Source organism: Prionailurus bengalensis, chromosome E1, assembly GCF_016509475.1.
Source record: "Prionailurus bengalensis isolate Pbe53 chromosome E1, Fcat_Pben_1.1_paternal_pri, whole genome shotgun sequence".
Classification (NCBI taxonomy): domain Eukaryota; kingdom Metazoa; phylum Chordata; class Mammalia; order Carnivora; family Felidae; genus Prionailurus; species Prionailurus bengalensis.
Window position 1 is genome coordinate 31,415,471 of NC_057347.1, and position 21,327 is coordinate 31,436,797.

General features: G+C 38.3%; 1 long non-coding RNA gene across 1 annotated transcript; it reads right to left on the minus strand.

The window, feature by feature from the left end:
* Window positions 1-786: 786 nt before the first annotated feature.
* Window positions 787-15,867, minus strand: LOC122484742. The gene is made up of 2 exons (XR_006297692.1): window positions 15,525-15,867; window positions 787-1,547 (listed from the first exon to the last, which is right to left on the minus strand). It is a non-coding gene; the product is annotated as an uncharacterized LOC122484742 (long non-coding RNA).
* Between the last annotated feature and the right edge of the window lie 5,460 nt (window positions 15,868-21,327).

Here is a 21,327-nt window from a genome sequence, read left to right on the forward strand (position 1 = left end):
GGCAGCGGGAGGGAGTCAGATCCGCTGCCGGAGGTTTGGCTCCGCAGAAGCGCAGAGTTGGGTGTTTGTGCGGAGGGAGCAAGTTCCCTGGGAGGAACTGATTCTCTTTGGGATTTTGGCTGGGGGATGGGCGGGGGAGATGGCGCTGGCGAGCGCCTTTGTTCCCCACCAAACTGAGCTCTGTTGTCAGGGGGCTCAGGAGCTCTCCCTCCCTTTGTCCTCCAGCCTTCCCGCTTTCCGAGCAGAGCTGTTAACTTATGACCTCTCAGACGCTAAGTCGCGCTTGTTGTGGGAACACAGTCCGTCAGGCCCCTCCGCTTTTGCAAGCCAGACTCGGGGGCTCTGCTTGGCCGGCGAGCCGCCCCTCCGCCCCGGCTCCCTCCCGCCAGTCCGTGGAGCGCGCACCGCCTCGCCGCCCTTCCTACCCTCTTCCGTGGGCCTCTCGTCTGCGTTTGGCTCCTGCGACTCCGTTCTGCTAATCCTCTGGCGGTTTTCTGGGTTATTTAGGCAGGTGTAGATGGAATCTAAGTGATCAGCGGGACGTGTGGTGAGCCCAGCGTCCTCCTAAGCCGCCATCTTTCTTCCCAAATAGTGTATTTTAGATGCTAAATAGGTATGGTAAGAGTTCAGGGGAGAAGGAAATTTCCGGGCTGAACTAATTTGATAGGTTGCAGATAGTGAGTCCTCAAGGAAGTAACCACCATGTGCTATGCTGGAAAACTCCAACTAAAAAATATTTACCGTCATGGTAAAATCTCTAAAACCTAAATTCTGATGAACTCACACTGCAAAATCCCAAATGTATTGGCCTTATTCCTAAGATTTTCTATTATTCTTCCTCTGGCCAGCTAAAGAAAGAATGAAAAAGAGAGTCTTGTGATCATTTGATACCTGGACAGTTCTCACAAATGGACTTATTTCCTATCCGGTAAGAGATACATGGCAGGTTGTTCTGATGTCTTGTTGGATCTCAGCAACATTCTGTCCCTTCTGTGCTTTCCTCTTTATCAGGAGAGGTTAAAAGCCTACAAACCACAGTTCTCAGAATTCCTGGCCAGCTGACTTCTGGTTAGGTTCTTCCAGTGGGGGACACTAAAAGGATATTGGAAAGTAGGAAAAAGGAAGATACAGGAAAAAAGAAGCAGATACTCCTATGTTGGTGATTCCTCGGAAGAAGAATGAGCTCCTGAGGTCCTGCTTGGGTAGAGGGTTCCGTGAAGTGCAGTGGCAGCAGACAGTCCAGCAACGTCAGCAGCATCGTGTCTGCCTGCTGTGGCTGTGGTAGGGAAATATGGCAGCAGGAGCAGACACCTCAGTGCTTCAGCAGCATAGCTCTTATGGGCTCAGGCTCCGGCAGAATCGGTGATGGTGGGCAACGGTGGAGTGTGTCTGTGGACTTCCAGCAGTATCGGTAGAGGGGTGGTATCTTAGCGTTCTACCAAGTAGCAGAACTGTCGTTCCAACAACAACAGTGGATGCTTCCAACATCAATGACACAGCAATTACGGGCTTTGAGTAACATAATTTTCCCATTCACTCCTCCAATCCTATTAGAAAAGAGAGGCTTCTGTCATTATTGATAACTGAAAAAACTATTCTCTTAATTTTTCCTGCAGTCATTCCAACACTTTGAAGAAACAGTATTAAATTCTCCCTACTTAAAATAACCTAAGCCATTTCTGTTATTTTGACTAGACACTGAGGTATAGGTGAGTTTGAGCATTTGTATGTAACTGGGTTTAGGACAGCAGGTTTTAGGTGCAATTCTGTACACTTTTCTTCATGAATTGCCTCTTCAGATATGTTTAAGACATTGAAATTTGGTTCACTCATTTAGATAATTTTCTGATGCGTTTTCTGCTGATGGCAGCAACGGTATGGACTGTCAGGAAAGCTTTAATGCTTGGGGGCAGCAGAAGCAGTGGGGATGGATTTGTTAGATGACACCTATGTACCTTTGGGGTACTCCTGATAACATTTATGTGGCACCTCCAAAGTGCCAACACTGAACTATATGATTTCACATTGGTTATCTCGGTAATCTGTCCACCCCCCTCCCCCCCCCAAAAAAAACCCCAAAATCCCTGGTCCTGTGGGTATTATCATTTCTTCCATGGAGATAAGAAATTATTGATGCCTAGAGCACTATTTAAGTGAGAATCACCGGCCACCATCATTATTAGAATATCTTAGGGTGCCTACGAAAAATCAGGTTCCAGGACCTTACCATATACTTATTAATCACTAATATCTGTGAGTTGCACCTGGGAATCCATATGTTAACAAGCATCCTACATGGTTCTTATAACTCCCCTACAATTTGAGAAGCACCATGAGAGAGGATTAGTAAATTATTCAAGGTCAGAGTAGGAGTGATCCCATGTGAACTTGGTCTGACTTGAAATCCCATGTTTTTCTCCCCCCACTTATGGTGGTCCCACCTTCTCACAGAAGGAATGATTTAGCAAAGGTGAGAGGCCAAATGCTGTAAACTATTAATGTTTTACATTTGATGAATATTTTAAAACTGAGAGGTATTTTCACCCAGTTTTCCCATTTAACAAAGCTCGTGGTTTGATCAAATAGAGACTTTTTTGTTCACATTTTTTTGTTCAAATTTATTCTGAGTGCTGTCTCATCTTTCTCTTGTCTTGGCAAGTTTTGAAATAACTCAAATTATCTGTCATTAAGCACATTCCCAGAGTGTACCCCATGTCAATTTACCACACTTGTTACTTCTGAAATGAAAGGCAATTTGCCTTCTATTTTCTTTATTTCTCCAATAACCTGCTTGTCATTTTTTGCTTTGACTTTTCTGCTGTTATTACGTCTAACTTAGCAATCTTGATTCATTTACATTCATTAGGCATTGAGAGCCCATGTTGTTTATACTGTCTTAGGCCCTGTGAGAGGTACAAACTATGCCCCTATAGGGCATGTTTTCCAAAGCTTGTGTTGGTGGAAACCTGTATCCCTATCATGCTGCTTTTGGAGTGAAGTTGACACGAATTATCCTCTCGTCTTTAAAATTATCTAAATTGACAAACCAATGGCTCAGCTTTTTCTTAGTTAAGAGGTTATTGAAAATGTCACAAAATCTGCTAGGCAAGGAAGTTGAAGTTTCCTGTGTTAACTGTAATTGATGTCAAAGATGTGATACAGATCTCTTCTCCTGACACATTTCCCAAGACTGGGACCACCAGCTGATCCATTTGTCTTTCTAGTGTCTTAAGGTAAGCACAATGTTTTCAGAATTTGAAATTGTCTACCATAGCAAAGTCTCATTTTAAAGGAAGAGATTACCACAGTAACATACCTTGTAGAGCTGTTAGGATGATTAAGTGAGGTTTTGCATCTAAAATGCTCAGGACAGTTTCTAGCTGGAAGTAAGAGCTCTGTAAGTGTGAGTTACTTTAAAATTGAGGGCTGTGTGGATAGGAAGCATTTTAAAAATGTGGGAACAAGCTTATAAAACACTTAATAAACATTTCAACACACATTTATGGGAATGTGTGTATGGGAGAGAATAAAAATAAGACCTGGTTTTATCTTAATATCAAGCTGCTTGCTATCTGGAGTTGTATAAATATATACATAAATAATCATTATATAAGGCATTATTTTTAATGATTTTAAATGAGGGCTCAAGTTCTGGGATGTGTCCAAATGATGATGATGATAAAGACATGATAAATATAACAGACAATATATTTTTATGTGAGTTGATGGTTTAAAATGCTTTTACAAACATTTTCACATTTAGTTCTTACAATAATTTGGTGGGGCAGGTATTCTTAGGGATAATTGAGAATTGATTTATCCATGGTTCCAAGCTCTTAGGAAGCAGAGCTAGGATATAAACCTGGGTTTATTAATTTTACACTTTTTTATTTCTCCTATATTCTGAGGTTGAATTTGGATAAATGATATGAGAGAGGTATGAATTATCCCTTGAATTTTAAGGAACAGTTCTGAGAAGAAGATGGAGTCCATTTGTCGGGATTAAAAAGTCAGGCTTTTTAATACACATGCACAGAAGCCATCTTTGTTCTTTGGGCTTTTATATGATACAACAAAGCATCCTACACTGCCTGTTAATAAACCAGCATAAAATTCTTAACCCATATTCAAGTGTGATTGATGATTATATGATATTATTATGAAAATAATAAGTTAATTTCATTAATTAGTCGATAATATCTCAACTCAGTCCTACTAATTAGAAAATTAGCTTGAAAATGTTGGTAAAAAATAAATTACAGCAATATAGTCATGTTGTTTTGGACCTAGTTAAAAGAATTAAACATTTAAATCGCTATATTTTCTAATTAAGCATCTTCCTAGGATACCCTTAGAGAAAACACTGAGAGGAGGAAAATGCTCTCTGGTTTTCAAGCCAATAGTACTTAAACTGTGTTGTCTTTGAGGAAGGGAGACAGAGAGGTGTCAGGGGGCGGGGGGGTGGTGGTGGTGTTGGGGTGGGGAAGGCAGGGCAGGGAGAAGGAGATGAAGAGAGGGAGAGAGATAATTTTTAGTTTTAAAATTCATAATCCATGATGCCAGTATGATATAGATGCTTAAAACTGAGTTTCTGGAGAAAACCATAAAACTAAATAATAGTGCCATTGGTCTTACTTTAAAATTGTAAAGAATTTCTGTGCAAATATTATTGAGAACGGGTGGTGTTTTTTTCTTTTCTCCTATCTTCAGCCTGAAACAGTAAAAGAATAAAACTGTAATCTCTCTCCACAATAAAATTAAGAAATAGCTACAAATTCACTAACTCTGAAGGGCATTTGCCAATAATGGATGTAGCAACTAAAAACCAGTATGTGATTCAAATGTAAACTCAAAGTGATTTGGTCCAGCCTTGGAGTAGTATCTCAATCTAGCAGTCAGAAACAATTAAGAAGTCAGTGCTACACTTTCTCTGGAAAGCCTAGCTTCTCCATTTGTAATCTGAATTTCTCCAATCCTCTCTATCTTCTTAGAAGAATTCAGTCCTATAGTTAACCCAGCCCCTCTTTCCTGCTTTATGCATCCCCCTCTCTAATGGGATCAAGTCAGTGAGCATATGAACAAGTTAGTGCCAACATCATAACATGCCCTTGATCCCACAATCCTCTCTAACTGCACTTCATTTCTTGACTGTCTTTCCCAGAAATGTTTTTTTAGTTCTTCTCCTCACCTCAGCTTTACTGAGGTATAATTGACATAGAACACTGTACAAGTTTAAACTGTAGACAATGATATATCTGTATATATTGTGAAATGTTTACTACAGTAAGGTTAGCTTATCCTTCACCACACGTAATTACCATTTTGTTGTTGTTATGGTGGCAACACTAAAGCTCTATGCTCATGGCAACTCACAAGTATATAATAAAGTGTCATTAATTGTAGTAGCCATGCTGCACCCAGAAGTTACTCATCTTATAATGAAAAATTTATACCATTTGACCAACACTGCTCCCTTTTCCCCATTTCTTATCATCTGGAAATCACCATTCTACTCTCTGCTTCTGTGAGTTCAGGTTTTCTAGATTCCACATATAAATGAGATCATACAGTATTTGCCTTTTTTCAGTCTTATTTCCACTTAGCATTATGCCCTCAAAGTCTATCCATGTCGTTTCAAATATCAGGATTTTCTTTGTTCATGGCTGAATACTGTTCCATGATATATCTGTATTTATGTCTTACGTCTTTGTCCATTCATCTATCAACAGGTACTTAGTTTTGTTTCCATGTTTTGGTTAATGTAAACAATGCTGCAGTGAACCTGGGGTGCAGATACCTCTTTAAGATAATGATTTCATTTTCCTTGGAAATGTATCCAGAAGTGAAATTGCTGGATCATTTGGTAGTTCTATTTTTAATGAAAAAAAAAAAAATCCCCTTGTAGCAACGTGGATGGAACTGGAGAGTGTGATGTTAAGTGAAATAAGCCATACAGAGAAAGACAGATACCATATGTTTTCACTCTTATGTGGATCCTGAGAAACTTAACAGAAACCCATGGGGGAGGGAAAGGAAAAAAAAAAAAAAGAGGTTAGAGTGGGAGAGAACCAAAGCATAAGAGACTCTTAAAAACTGAGAACAAGCTGAGGGTTGATGGGGGGTGGGAGGGAGGGGAGGGTAGGTGATGGGCATTGAAGAGGGCATCTTTTGGGATGAGCACTGGGTGTTGTATGGAAACCAATTTGACAATAAATTTCATATATTAAAAAGAAAAGAAAAGAAAAAAAAATCCCTACTGTTTTTTCTGTGTGGCTATACCAGTTTACATTCCCTACTGCCCAACGGTGCACCAGGGTTTCCTTTTTTCCACAGCCTTGCTAGCATTTTCTATCTCTTATTTTTTTTGATTACAGCCATTCTAACAGGTTTGGTGATAGTTTATTGGTTTTTTGATTTGCATTTACCTGATGACTTTGTGTTGAACGTATTTTCATGTACCTGCTGGTCATTTGTATGTCATCTTTGGAGAAATATCTATTCAAGTCTGCCCGTTTTTTAATTGGATTTTTTTCTCTTGCTATTGAGTTATGTGAGTCTCTCATATATTTTGGATATTAATCCCTTATCAGGTAGATAGTTTGCAAATATGTTTTCCCATTTCATAGGTTGCCTTTTCATTTTGTTGATTCTTTTGCTTTGCAGAAGTGTTTTAGTTTGATGTAGTCCCACTTGTTGATTTTTGCTTTTGTTGCTTGTATTTTTGATGTCATACCCAAAAAATCATTGCCAAGACCAATGTCATGTAGCTTTTTCTGTTCTGTTTTTCCCAAGAATATCAATGGATTCAGGTCTTATATTTAAGTCCTTAATCTATTTTCAGTTGATTTTTATGAGTGGTATAAGATAGAGGTCCAATTTCCATCTTTTTCATGGGAATATCCAGTTTTTTCATCACCATTTATTGAAGAGACTATCCTTTCCCCACTGAATATTCCTGGTTCCCCTGTCAAATGTTAATTGACTGAATGTGTGTGGTTTATTTCTGGGCTCTTGATGCTGTTCTATTGGTTTACATGTCTGTTTTTATGCTAGTACCATCCTATTTTGATTATTAAAGTTTTGTAATGTAGTTTGAATCAGGAAGTGTGATGCCTCCAGCTTTGTTCTTTCTTGAGATTGCTTTGGTTATATGTTTTTTCATTCCATATGAATTTTATAATCTAAATCTGTGAAAAAAGCCATTGGAATTTTGATGGGGATTGAATTGAATATAGATGGCTTTAGTAGTACAGACATTTTAACAATATTAACCTTCTGATCCATAAACAAAAGCTATCTTTCCATTGATTTGTGTTTTCTTCAGTTTCTTTCATTAATGCCCTACAGTTGTTGGTGTGTAGATCTTTGACTTTCTTTGGTTAAATTTATTTGAGAATTTTATTGCTTTTGATATTCTTATAAGTGGGATTGTGATTGTTTTTACATATTTCCTTTTCAGACAGTTCATTTTTAATGTGTAGAAGATGACCTGATTTTTATATGTTGACTTTATGTCCTCAAACTGTACTGAATTAGTTTATTACGTCTAAACAGTTTTTTGTTGGCGACTGCGATTTTCTATATAAATGATCATGTCGTCAGACAGTTTTACATCTTTGTTTCTAATTTGAATGCTTTTTATTTCTTTTTCTTTCCTGATTGCTCTGGCTAGGACTTCTAGTACTCTATTTAATAGGAGTAGTGAGAGTGGACAATCTTGTCTTCTGATCTTAGAGGGAAAACTTTCAACCTTTCACTGTTGAGTATGATGTTAGCTGTGGGCTTGTCATATGTGACATTTATTCTGTAGAGGTTTGTTCCTTCTGTGTCCAAATTCTTGAACGTTTATATCATGAAGGTATGTTGAAATTTGGTAAATGCTTCTCTGAATCTATTGAGGTGATCATACGATTTTTGTCTTTTATTCTGTGAATGTGGTATATCACATTTGTGGATTCACATATATTGAACCATCCTTTCATCTAGGAGGGATAAATCCCATTTGATCATGGTGTATGATTCTTTTAATGTGCTATTAAATTTGGATTGCTAGTATTTTGTTGAAAATTTCTGTGTCTCTATTCATCAGTGATATTGGCCTTTAGCTTTCCTCTCTTCTAGTGCCCTTATCTGGCTAAAGTATTAGAGTAATGCTGGCCTCTTTAATTTTTGGGGAGAGTTTGAGGAGTGCAATAAATCTTTTTTAATGTATTTGGTAGAATTCACTGAAAAGCCACCTAGTCCTTGGCTTTTCTTTGTTTATAGTTCACTGGAACATATGTTTATATGTTAACTAGATTGATCCCATGAGAGAGCAGGATACATGATGCCGGAAAGAGAAGGTTAACAGTAGGACCGAAGACTAATAAGATAATAGCGGGGGTTAGAGAGATTCAGATTACAAATGGACGAACTAGACTTTTCCGAGGGGAAAAAAAAAACCCATTCAGTACTGAATTAATTCTTAATTGTTTCTGGCTCCTAGACTGAGCTACTACTCCAAGATTGGACCACATGAGTTTGAGCTTGTATACCATCTGACTCCTGCCTTTGTCTCCAACCTCACCCTGTGGATTACTAGATTCTCCTACATATTCCCCCCATCCTTCTGTGCTGAGGCATTCCATTTGCCTCAGATGAGGCAAATTATATCTGGTCTTAGGGTTCATGTCCCCTGGACAGAATACCCCTTCCCTGGATTTTCAAAGGGGAGCTCTATTTAATCCTTTAGGCAGCAGTTGAAATGTTGCTTTTTTCCAAGAGGACCTCATTGACTGCCTCACCTGCCCCGTGCCTCATCATTTCCATATTAGTATCTTGCTTATTTCCTTGTTAGAATTTACCACACTGAAGTTAACTTTGTTTATATGTTTGCTTATTTATTGACTATCTCGTCACCAACTGGGATGTAAGCTAGAGAAAGGAAACCTGATGGGTTTGTTTACTGCTATGTCCTCGTGACCTGGAAGAGTGCCTAACATATTGAAGATGCTCAATAGATTATTTGACAAGCAAATAAATGGATGAATAACACATCCTATGTGGCACTTTGTAAGATCACCTCTGCTGATTTCTCTCCTCCCATTTTTCCCCCCATCTCCTACCCCCTTTTCAGTCTGTCTGGTCTATTCTCTCAGTTGCTCACCGTACAAGTCTAGAAAGTGGTCTAGCAAGAAACAGACTTTACTCAGAGTACAGAAAATGAGAACTTGTGCTTGAGAAGGAGTATGAGCATCTAGATGTTAATCATTTGACTCCTTCATAGACTTCTATTTTTAAAAATCTAAACAGGGGTAAGAAATTTCTAAATTTAAAGCTCTAGCTCTAGCTCTAGCTCTAGCTCTAGCTCCTCTAGCTCTAGCTCCTCTAGCTCTAGCTCCTCTAGCTCTAGCTCCTCTAGCTCTCTAGCTCTCTAGCTCTCTAGCTCTCTAGCTCTCTAGCTCTCTAGCCCGTCATTACTATCAACAGTAAGGGGGGAAGGACTGACAAAGCCAAGAGAAAGGAGGGGTATAAAAATATAATCAGAGTAGGCAATATGTCTTAAGATGATATGGTAGGAAGAATAATGACATCCCTCTCTCCAAGAAATCCACATCCTATCCCAGGAACCTGTGAATATATTACCTTAAATGGCCAAAGGGACTTTGCAGGTGGGATTAAGTTAAGGATCATGAGATACAGAGATTATCCTGAGTTACCCAGGTAGGCCCAAGTAATCACAAGGGACCTTATGAGAAGGAAACATTAGAGTGGAGAAAAGATGGAAGGATGGAAGCAGAGGTCAGAGAAGAAGGAAGAGGCTAAGCTGCTGGATTTGAAGATGGAGGAAGGGCCATGGGCAAAGGAATATAGGTGACCTCTAGAAGCACGAAAAGTCATGGAAACAAGTTCTTCTCTAGAGCCTCAGGAAGGAATATAGCCCTGCTGACCCATGCTAGACTTCTGATCTCCAGAATAATAAAATTTGTGCCACTATAAGCCACTAAGTTTATTGTAGCTTGTTATAGGAGCAATAGGGAACTAATAAATATGATTTATTTCTTTGGAAAGCCCACAATTATCACTTAAAGTCTCTTAGAGATGAAAAAAATTCAAAAGGATTTGTACCTATAAATCAGTATGTGGAAATCGATAGTTTTTTTAATACATCAACAATAGTTACTTAGCAAATACAGTGAAAGAATGAATCTGATATACTACATCCACAGAAAATTTAAAACCCCCTAGAATTAACATAGCCTAGAAATGGAATACTTCAGTGGTTCTTAGTTTTGTCTGTATATTATAATCATCTGGGAGAAATAAAAATGCTAGTGCTCAGCCCTGACATTGGTCTGTTCTTAAGAGCTCCCCAGGGATTTCAACATGTAGCCAGATTTGAGAACCACTGGTAACCTCTGTTTTGAGTTGGGGCTGGAGGACCTGTGGAGTTATAGTCACTTCAGATAAGATTATCAAGCCCACACTTGAGGATTGAGCATCTGTAAAGATGCTGCTCACAGCAATAAAAGGAGAATTCAATAGGCACTTTGCAGGGAACACTGAAAAGACTTGGCAAAAAATTAAATGGAAAATGAAGGCAGCTAATTCAGTGATTATTCAAAGGCTTCAAAACTGGCAGAATTTGATGTCACAGACTAATACGAACAGGTATGTAAGGGAATAGATATCCATATTGAGGAAGAAAAGATGTTGGCATGTAGAAATGGAAGAGAAGGTGAGGAAAATGTGCGTTCTTTAAGTGATTGACAACAGGCATTTGAGATCTCAGGAAAATTGGCATAACTAGATACAAAAATTTGGGCATCATCAGCCCATGGATTAAAGAGTGGGAGAGAGAAAAATAGCTTCACAGAAAAGCCTGTAAGAAAAGAAAGAGGAACAGTGACCAAAAGAGAAAAATAAGTAGATGTAGTGGGAGGTGTGCTACTATTACATAGAATTGCTACAACCAGGAGGAAATACAATTTTGGAAAGACGTGTTCTGCAGGTTCAAAAACAAAATTAAAGCAAATAAAAAAGAGGAAATGAGGTTAGAGAAAAGTCATTGGATTTGACACTAGGAAAGCTATAAGGTTTTTACTTATACCTATACCTTGAAAACCAAGTTAAGTGGCATTAGGTATAGAAAAGAATGTGAAATCCATTATCAAAACTACAAAGCATATTTGGAATGATGATTTTAGTCAATCGAATCTAAGTTAAGAGAAATGGATGCCTTTTCCTATCTGACCAATTAAATTCAATAAATATGTATTGAGCATGAAACACAATATGGAAAATACTGAGTTTTGAAAAACATCATTCATGTTGCCATAAAGTGTTTGTGATTTGGAACATGATTCAGTTGCTTTGACGGGTATTTTGGTGGCTTTGTAGGTCACTGGTCACTTTGAATAAATGTCAGTGGGAAAGTGCTGGCACATGCCAAAAGCCCAAATGTAATAAAAATTCTGTGTCATCTGGTGCATCCCCAGACTGCCTCAAAACATGCAATATTGATTGATAAAACAACTTTTTGGCCATACTTTAAAAACTGCACTTTAAGTGTTTTTGAAGATGTTTCTGTGGGCATGTCTAATAAATTTACACTCTTGGTGGATAAAATTAGGGCTAGAAAGAATAGATGACTAGGATAAAATATCATTTGAGAAGAGATCGGATTCCCAGACGTTTTAATTGACCTAAAAATGATTCTTCTCTTTTGGTAACATATAAAGAAATATATAATACTCAGAGACCTCAAAATCTATAATGGCTCAAACCCAATAAAAGTTTGTCTGACTCATGAAGAAAATATAATAGGTTTGGTCAGTGAGAGTCTGACCTTCTTGTGACTCAGGGACCCAGGCTCCTTCCAGTTCTCTGGTTCTTCAGGTCCTATGACCATTGTCTCTTTTGCATTCGGCTGATGGAAGGAGAAATAGAGTGGTAAAGAGCCACACCCATTTCCAAAAAGCTTTGTCAGGAAAGTGATATAAATCACCCCCCCCCATTCCTTTAATGAGAATTATTCAATGGCCACCCATTGACACAAGGTGGACTGTGTGGGAAAATGGATTTTATGTACACGAGGAGGTCTCTCCCACACTTTACATATGAGATTTAAAAAATCAATAAGTTAGCATTTTAATAGTAATTCTGAATTGATATATCTAGAAGCTAGTTGCTAAGGGAGATGGCTGCTTGAAAACTAAGCCCCTTTGATTGTTTGATTTCATTTTGCAAATATACTGCAACCTGATGTTTTTTTAGTGGTGCTTCCAACCTAGTATCTAATTTATTGATATGCACACTTTCTCACTGTCTGTAGAATACAGTGTACAAACATAGTAACATAAATTCTGCAAGTGTCACATCACTGCTGCAATTATTTGTAATGTTCTCACCTTTTCCCTGCCTTGTCAGTGCTTTAACATGCAAGAGAGATATTTTTTTGCTGAAGAACTCTTATTTAAGCAGTTTTATTAACAATAATAAAATACATCTCTCTGCAGATTTGTTTTGGGTAGGGCAGAGGCAGCATCGATTTTCTATATCTGGAAAAATGCAGGTCTCAAGGACAAGTGGCAGAGACCAAAGCTTAGGATGTAGAGCAAACAGCTGTATTTGTGCTGTCATTGGCCCAGGGTGCTTGGCTCTGCAGTTTGTGTCATAACATGGTAGATGCCAATTTTAATAAGGAAAAAGGAAGACAAGTAGTGCTAAAATGCAAATATCTGAAGCATTCTCATGAAGCTGAGCTGATTAAATTGCTTATTATGCTGAAGATGCCAACAGAAGTAAGAAAGAAGCAAGAATTTGTTGCCCAAAGCAGGTCTGATCATAGACTTATATCCTCCAGGTGCAATATATATCTTGAGTGCTTTTTCCAAGCAAGAGTAGAGATTGCTGTGTTTTTTTTCCCCCCCCTGCATGATAATAACTTCAGAATGAAGGTGATGGGCTCATGGTCGCTCCCCATGGGTCAGAAATTCATTATTATTTCTCTTTTTATTGCATCCATGCTGATGTATTTAATTTCACATAATGAAATGAGATGAAAGGAAAATAGAAATTGTGATAAAAATAATTTGGTATTTCAGGAGAGTCTTTATTTTCAGAGAATTGTGGTCTCGCAGGAATCCTGAACTTCATTGCCTCTCTCTCAGTCAGAGAACGTGACTGACGGCTGGAAAAGGAAATATACTGTGAACATTCTTTGACTTACTAGATACCTTGTCCATAAAAGGAAAATACTAGTGTAGAGAAGGCTCTTGGAGGAGGATTATGATGGAGAGTTTGGATGAGCTGTATTGAATTTCCGGTTTTAAGGTGGAATCTGAGGCCAGCTACACTATGATTTCTTTTCTAAAAAAAAATTTAATGATCCTTAGATTCTGTATTTTATTGTGCTTTAGAGTGTATACCAGTCATCAACTTATGGCCTCACAGTTCCAGATCCACTTTTTAAAAAGTTTTTAAGTTAAACTTAATTAACATACAGTGTAATATTAGTTTCAGGTGTACAATACAATGATTGAACACTTCCACACATGACCTAGTACTCATCACAGCAAGTAAGTACACTTCTTAATCCCTGTCACTTATTTCACTCATCCACCCGTTCCCCCCCACCCCCCTTTTCTGGTAACCATCAATTCTCTACAGTTAAGAGTCTGTTTCTTGGTTTGCCTCTCTTTTTTTCTCTTTGCTCATTTGTTTTGTTAAATTCCACATATGAATGAAATCATACGGTATTTGTCTTTCTCTGACTAACTTATTTCAATTAGCATAATACTCTCTGGCTTCACGTTTTTGCAAATGGCAAGATTTCATTCTTTTTATGGCTGAATAATGTTCCATTGTATGTATGTACCAAATCCACTTTTCTTTGTCCTTCATATTTCTAGAATTGAGGAGTAGAAACTTTCTCCGTTGCCGGCTGGAATAATGCTAGCTAGCCCTTGCCAGTAGAGGGCGCTGGAGGACCACTGCAAGAGGACCCAGTTTTTCTTGATTCTAGTGTTTTTCTTACTCCTATAGCGGGGCATTACTCCCATAATGGTGGCAGCTTCCCAAGGAATGTCACTACCACCACCACCACCGCAGTGGGTGGCTTCCCAGGGAGTACCCCAGCAGCCCTTCCCTCCTTGCTAACCTCCACCATTGACACCTCAGTCTTCCTAAACCAATGGGCCACAGCCTTACCCTCTTCAATGAGATCTGAATCTCAGCCCTGGGGAGGGAGGCTCTTTCCCAGTTTGTTTCTATCTTGAGTATTTTCTCTCTGCCCTAGAGGTTGTAGTTCCCTATATTTGCTATTGTTTAGAGTTCTCTTTACCCCCTTTAATAGTCTCTTTTCACTGGATAATAGTTCTTTAATTTTTTTTTTTTTTTTTTCTTGGCAAATTGCTCATGTAGTTTCTGTCTCCTGACTGGACACTCTGACAGATACAGAGTGCTTCTAGAATTTTCTTCTGTGACAGACTTGTCTGAGCAAGGATCTTAGGATTGCTTAGGATATTGGGAAAAGCCCATATAGTCAGTTCTGTATTCCACCCTTGTCACCAAGATGCCAGGAATGCCTGGTCTTGTGGCAGGAGCTTTTGATACTAATGAACGGGTGTTACGTATTTTTTAGACATTAGAAAACTGTCTTGAACTTGGGGCACCTGGCTGGCTCAGTTGGAAGAGCATGTGACTCTTGATCTCTGGGTCATGAGTTCAGTTGAGGCCCATGTGGGGTGTAGAGATTACTTAAATAAATAAAACTTTAAAGAACCTATTGTGAGGAAGTTAAAACAAAACACTGGATAAGACCCCATGGGAAACCCTCTCTTTCTAGGTTTGCAGTTCTCAACTCTTTGAGCAAATGCCCCAGCTGCTTTATATGGAATGTGGCATAGTGGCAGGAAAAAAGTGAACTGGGGATTGAGAAAGATATTGTAGTGAATATACTTTGTTCATTCCTTTTGAGTTGAGCTTTTTCATTCCATTATCTACCTTTATTAAAATGGTGGACACTACTAAGAATCTATAATAGAGTGTTCTATGTCTTCACTGTTTATCCTTGTGACATCGAGGTGACCCAGCTCCTCTGTCCTCAATAAATAGAGTATCTGAAATCTATATTAGCATTATAACAAATATAGTATCTGAAATGTATATTAGAGTGATTTTTGTAAATGACATGACAGATACATTTTATCTCTTCAGGATATTGTAAACAACAAAAGTCAAATGCCAAGGGATGAATTTACTAAAATAGATAGGAGACATTATGAAGAAACTATAAAACTAAAGGACCATTCTAGCTGTCTATAACTGTTATAAAAAATTACACCAAATTTTAACAACTAATTCTGTAACAATCGTTAATTATCTAACACAGTTTCTGAGGGTCAGGGGTTTGGGAGAAGCTCAGTTGGATGTTTCTGGCTTGGGATTTCTTGAGAGGTTGCAGTTAAGATGTTGGCTAGGGTCATAGTTTTCTAAAGGCTTGACTGGGGTTAAAGGATTGGATTCCAAGATGGCTCACTTACATGGCTGGCAAGTTGGTATTGACTGTCAACAGGAGGCCACAGTTCCTCATTAACCGGACCTCTCTTCTAAGAGCTACTGGAGTGTCATCACAACATGGTGACTGGCTCCCTCCAGAATGAGTAATCCAAGAGACAGTAGGAACAAAGTTTTTGGAATTCTATATTGTGACTTCTACTTGAATCTGGAATTCTGGAATCACTCAGAACAACCCAGATAAAATGTAGAAGAGGACTGCACTAGGACACTAACAACAGGAGATACGTATCACCAGAGACCATGTTGGAGGCTGGCTACCACTAGTGCTGAAAGAAGAAATGAACAGATTAAGAAAAGTACTGTATTTCCAGATGGGAAGACCAGTACTTTTAAAAATACCAATTCTCCCTGTGGAACCTACTTGGGATTCTCTCTCTCTGCCCCTCCCTGACTTGCACTTTCTCTCTCAAAATAAATAAATAAACTTAAAAGAAGGAAAATGTTTAAAAAAGATGGGGGATGCTTGGGTGGAGGAGTCGGTTAAGTGTCTGACTTCGGCTTAGTTCATGATCTCACAGCTTATGGGTTCAAGCCTCACGTCAGGCTCTGCACTGGCAGTGCAGGCCTGCTTGGGATTTTGTCTCTCTTCTCTCTCTCTGTTTCTCCTTGACTTGCACTTTCTCTCTCAATATAAATAAATAAACGTAAAAAATGTTTTAAAAATACCAATTCTCCCTATGTTAATATATAAATTTAATTCTGTTTCAGTCAAATTAATACGTTACTTTTTGGTCAAGGATTTTGACAATTGCCTACATTAGTTAATTTGGAAAAATAATTGTCATAAACATTGAATGTCTGAATGTTGGTGTTCATCATTGGTAGGACAGTTTGAGAAGAGCACTGTAATATAGACACCCCCACCTTGTGAAAATTAAGCATGGGAAGGTTAAGGGCTATCTAAAATTTTAGTTGGAGAAGGCCAAAAATCAGAAACCATCAAAGAATAGATTGCAAGATCTTACTATATAATTTTTTAAAGCCTGCATGGCAAAATCATCATAACAAGATTAAAAAGATAATTGGCAAATTGGAAAAAATAACTGTATAAGTAACATTACTATCCTTAGTAAGTGAAAATGCTTGTAAATCACTAAGAAAAATATTAATACCTTAATGGAAAAATTGGTTAGAAAAAAAGTATCTCATACATCCACACACAAAAATGCTACTGACCAAGAAACATGGGGTAAAATGTTTACTCTTTATATCAAAGAAATATTAAATTATGAAGTGTTTTAAAAGTATCTTATGTTTTAAAAGTAAAGATTAAGACTAAAAATTAAAAATTATTAATGCTCGGTGTTGACATAGATGTTGGGAGGTAAACACTCTGTATACACATTTTTTTTTTCAGGACCAGTCGTAAGTATTCAATGTTTTTGGCACTATGTGCAAATCCTTCCACTGGTCAGTTTTACTTCTGTTATTTACACATTAATTATGAGGAACTAAGTAATTATGTGTAGGATTGTTTATAACAGTGAAGACTAGAAATAGCCTAAATGCCCCTAAACAGGTGATTTAATAAGTTATGGGGGGAAGGAATTCTTACTGTTATCCAAATGTCAAACAAGATGAAGTAGGTATCTGTGAACTGATGTAGAAATATTCTCATAAATGTTGTTTATAGTCTGGGGAGGGGCACAGGCAGTTTACAAAACACTTTTGAGGAAAAATAGATACATTCCAAGGCTCTTCCTCCTTTTTTTCTTAGAGTCACTTTCTACTCATGTTTTAGGAAGGAGAGTTTTGTCTTGCATTCACTCCTGAGGTGTTCATCCTGCTTCTCCACTGTTAACTGCCTCATGCCTTCTTTCTAATCTATCTTGAAGCTTTATTTTCCATTTGGGTATCAGAATGTTTCTCCAATATGATACTGTTCCTGTTACCTGCTGGCCTCAACAGAGAGGTAACACAGGAAAGAACTGAATGCCCTACACTAAAAAACTCAAAAAAATTATGACTATAAGTCCAAGTCAATAAAAGGATTAGTATATACCTGCCATTTTGTGTGTTGAGCAGAACAAGAAAAGAGGCATTTGCTTGTTGACACACAGGCCTGAAATGTCTTTCCTGTGGGAGAGTGGAAAGAGGTGAGGAACACTGGCCAGCAGATAACTCCATCTTTTATGTGAGGTCCCTCCAGCTTCCATGGCTGGTTTGGTTCCAGCATCTCCTCCCCTCCTGCTAAAACCTACTTTGACTCTTGGCAAGAATGTCATTAGTAGAGGGGAGACAAGCTTGGTCTGACAGAGTTTAGAGTTAACGGTGCTGTTAAAATAGCTGTCAGAGTAAACCCTGCCAGAATTCATGGCACTCATGAAATAAAGAGAGTAATTTGTTCAAAATCTTATTATCCAGGAGCATGTATATTAGGAAAAGGAAAATGAGGTGCTGCTTAATGTTCCTTGTAACTAAGTATATCTCTTTCCCTAATTCTAACTCATGGCCATAAGAACGGAGTTGACTTTCAATTGAAATGGGCAGCAGGGTATTCTTTGATGGGGAAAAATAAATTATATGGCATCCTCAGTTTTTCCTTAGCACATACCATACAAATATGTTCAGACAACACCATGATGCTCTTGTGAAATTGAGCCAATTCCAGTCTTGGCTTTGGAGTTAGACTAGATATGACTCAACAGTTAGGGACATACTGCCTACTTAGGGTACATTGATAGAAAGGCAAGTCACACAATGGAGGATGCTATTGGGTAATGCTTTTCAATCACTGGAACTGTTTTATGATAAATATTGTATTCAGCAGTATGTATTATGCATGCTTTTTGCAAAATGTCTGCAAACTAATCTCTAACAAGCACAGATGACAGGAAATACTTAATGCAGGGCATTGGCAGCTTGTAGACATGCTGAAATCCAGTGCAGACAGAAGCTCTCTTATAGACAGAGAGATGAAGGGCTTCACAAATGGGATAATAATGGTCTTCAGTGCCAAGTGGATTTTCATTTAACCAAGGACCTAGAATGCTTCCCAATGTTGTCCTATTCGTCAGTGTTTAAATGAAGCAGGGAGAGGCTAAGTGATTTTCTATAGTTTTCTAGCAAATCTAATGTAAGTGAGTCCTGACATTATATGCACAAAACTCCCCAGTAGGCATCTGGCAGTTTTTTGTACCCCTCTACCCCACATCCATGAGGTTATGGGAATGCTTAACTGCTGATTACAAATGTCAAGATGTTGATAGGTATGGATTTGAAATAGTCCAGATGTAACCCAGATCTTAGAGACCTAACATTTTATCAGCTCTGAGTCTATAGACAAAGGGAAGCCAAGAACTGAATAGGAAGGATTCAGGGACATATACCCTTCAGGGCTCTGGAAACTATTGACAAAATGAAAAACTACCATTGATTCGGAGGGTTAGATGGTACCCTAGGGATTGTCTCCCTTAACCCCCCTCTCATTTTAAACATGAAGAAGTGGAAATCTCATAAGCCATGGTTATAAAGTGACTTACCTAATAATCACGCCATGAGCTAGTGCAGAATGAAGAAATGAAACCAACCCAGATCTCTCTGTTTCTTGGATGTTTATAGGAGTTAAGGAGACTTGATTGTTTTTAAACCAATTATTTCCTGGAAATAGAGGGATGAGGTATCAAAGCTTATTTATTCAAATGTTCTTTCAGCCCTACCCTGTAGCCCCTTCTGGGATTCCAATGACACACATACTGGATATTTCCAAATGTTACTGTCCTACAGGTTTCTGAGGCTGTACTCCCCCTCCCCACCTCCCATTTTCTCTCTGTTATGATTGGGTCTATTTTTTTGATGTATCTTCAGATTATGGATTCTACCCTCTGTCATCTCTACTACTTAGTCCATTCCCTGTGTTTTTAAAAAATTTGTTATTTTATTTTTTAGTTGTATAATTTCCTTTTGTTTCTTCCTATTTTTTTTTCACTGAGATTTGCTGTTTTTTAAATTTGCTTCAAGAGAATTTATAATTGATTGTTGAAGCATTTTTTATGATAGCTGCTTTATAATTCTGGGCACATCATTCTGACATCTGATTTATCTTGGCCTTGGCATCAGTTGATTGTCTCTTCTGTGTCAAGTTGTGATTTTCTTGATTCGTGGTATGATGAGTTTTTAATCTATATCCTGGACACTTTGCCTATTACATTAGGACACTCTAGGTTTTATTTAAATCTTCTACTTTAGCAGGCAGTCACCCTGTTTAAGGTTTAGCATGTATGTCTTGGCTAACTTTTATGGGGTGTGTTTCCAATAAGAGTTTAATATTCAGAGTCTATACCCTGTGTTTTTATACTCTGTTGTTTCCTGCTGGTGTTGCCTGAGGAGGGCAGAAGGAACTTCCCTAGGCTGTGCCACCTCGCTATCTCTTAGTTGGAAAAGGGTCTGTGGACAAAAGGAAGTTCATCGCCAGTGATGCACGCTCTCCAGGTCTTGTCCAGAGACTCCCATTTGATCCCAGAAGAGGAACAAGCCTACCTGGGCTGCCTTCTGTTGCTAGGTCTGTGACCGGGAAATAGCAGGCCTGGTTGCTTTTTCCTGCTGGATTGTAAGTAGGGTGTAGGGTGTCTTAAGAATACCTTTCGCTGTGTTGTTCCTTTAGTCCTGGCAAACAAGTTTGTCTTCCTCTAACCACCTTTCAGAGGTCTCCTTTAATCACCTCTGGCTTTATTTCCAGGGATTATAATGGTATTTAATAGTGGAAGAACAGGGAAAAAAGAAGTCTCTGTCATCATGTCTGGATTATACTCTCTCTGATTTCACTTTTATTGTCATTTTGTTCTCTTATGGTGTGTGTGTGTGTGTGTGTGTGTGTGAGAAAGTGAGAGAGAGAGAGAGAGAGAAAATGAGAGAAAGAGAGAGTGAGCGAAAATTAGCAACCGAAAGAATGAGGGACATGGTGTCCCAAACAATGGTTTGGTCTTATTGGCCTTGACTCTGTCAGATACTCAGTAAACCCCATAACATTTGCTACAGTGAGCCCAGAAGGTTTAACTAAATCACTGTTTTTGAGGTATGGGTTGTGGAGGAAGGGATGACAGCCTTGCAATGAAACATTCACTTTGTGAGGATGTGGTATGATTTCAGAGACTTTTGAACCTAGACATTGAAGCAGCTGGGAAATGAGACCATAGTGTTTCTTTGTCATCGGATATATGATTTCTTCATATATGAAAACTTTTGGTAATTTTACAAAAGGGCTTGCAGCAACTTCATGATCATGTATGACCTAATTGGTTGTGTTTTGTTTTGTTTTTGTTTTTTTTTCATGTGGGTCCAGTGGGAAGTCAGACTTAGGGATGGGTCCACAGAGCACTTTATCCAAAAATCTAATCACTTTTTGGAATAATCTCAAATTTATAGAAGAGTTGCAAGTATAGTTTAAAGAACTTCCTTTTTCTCCAAACCATTTGAGAGCAAATTGCTATCACTTCCAAATACTTGAACGTGTATTTCCTACAAACAAGGACATTTTTCTATAGAACTAAAATACAATCATAAAAATGAGGAATTTAACATTGATACATTGCTACCATCACATTCTCAAATGTTTTTTTTCACATTTTGCCATTAGTCTTAATAATGTCTTTTCTGGAAAAAGGATATGGTGCAGAATAATGCATTGCACTTAGATGTCGTGTCTCTTTCACCTTCAATTTGGAGCAGTTCCTCAATCTTAAGTTTTAAGACCTTGACTCTTACAAGAAGCTCAGATAGGCCCAACTTCTGGGTGTGTGACCCGTCTAGTCATGTGGGGACCCACAC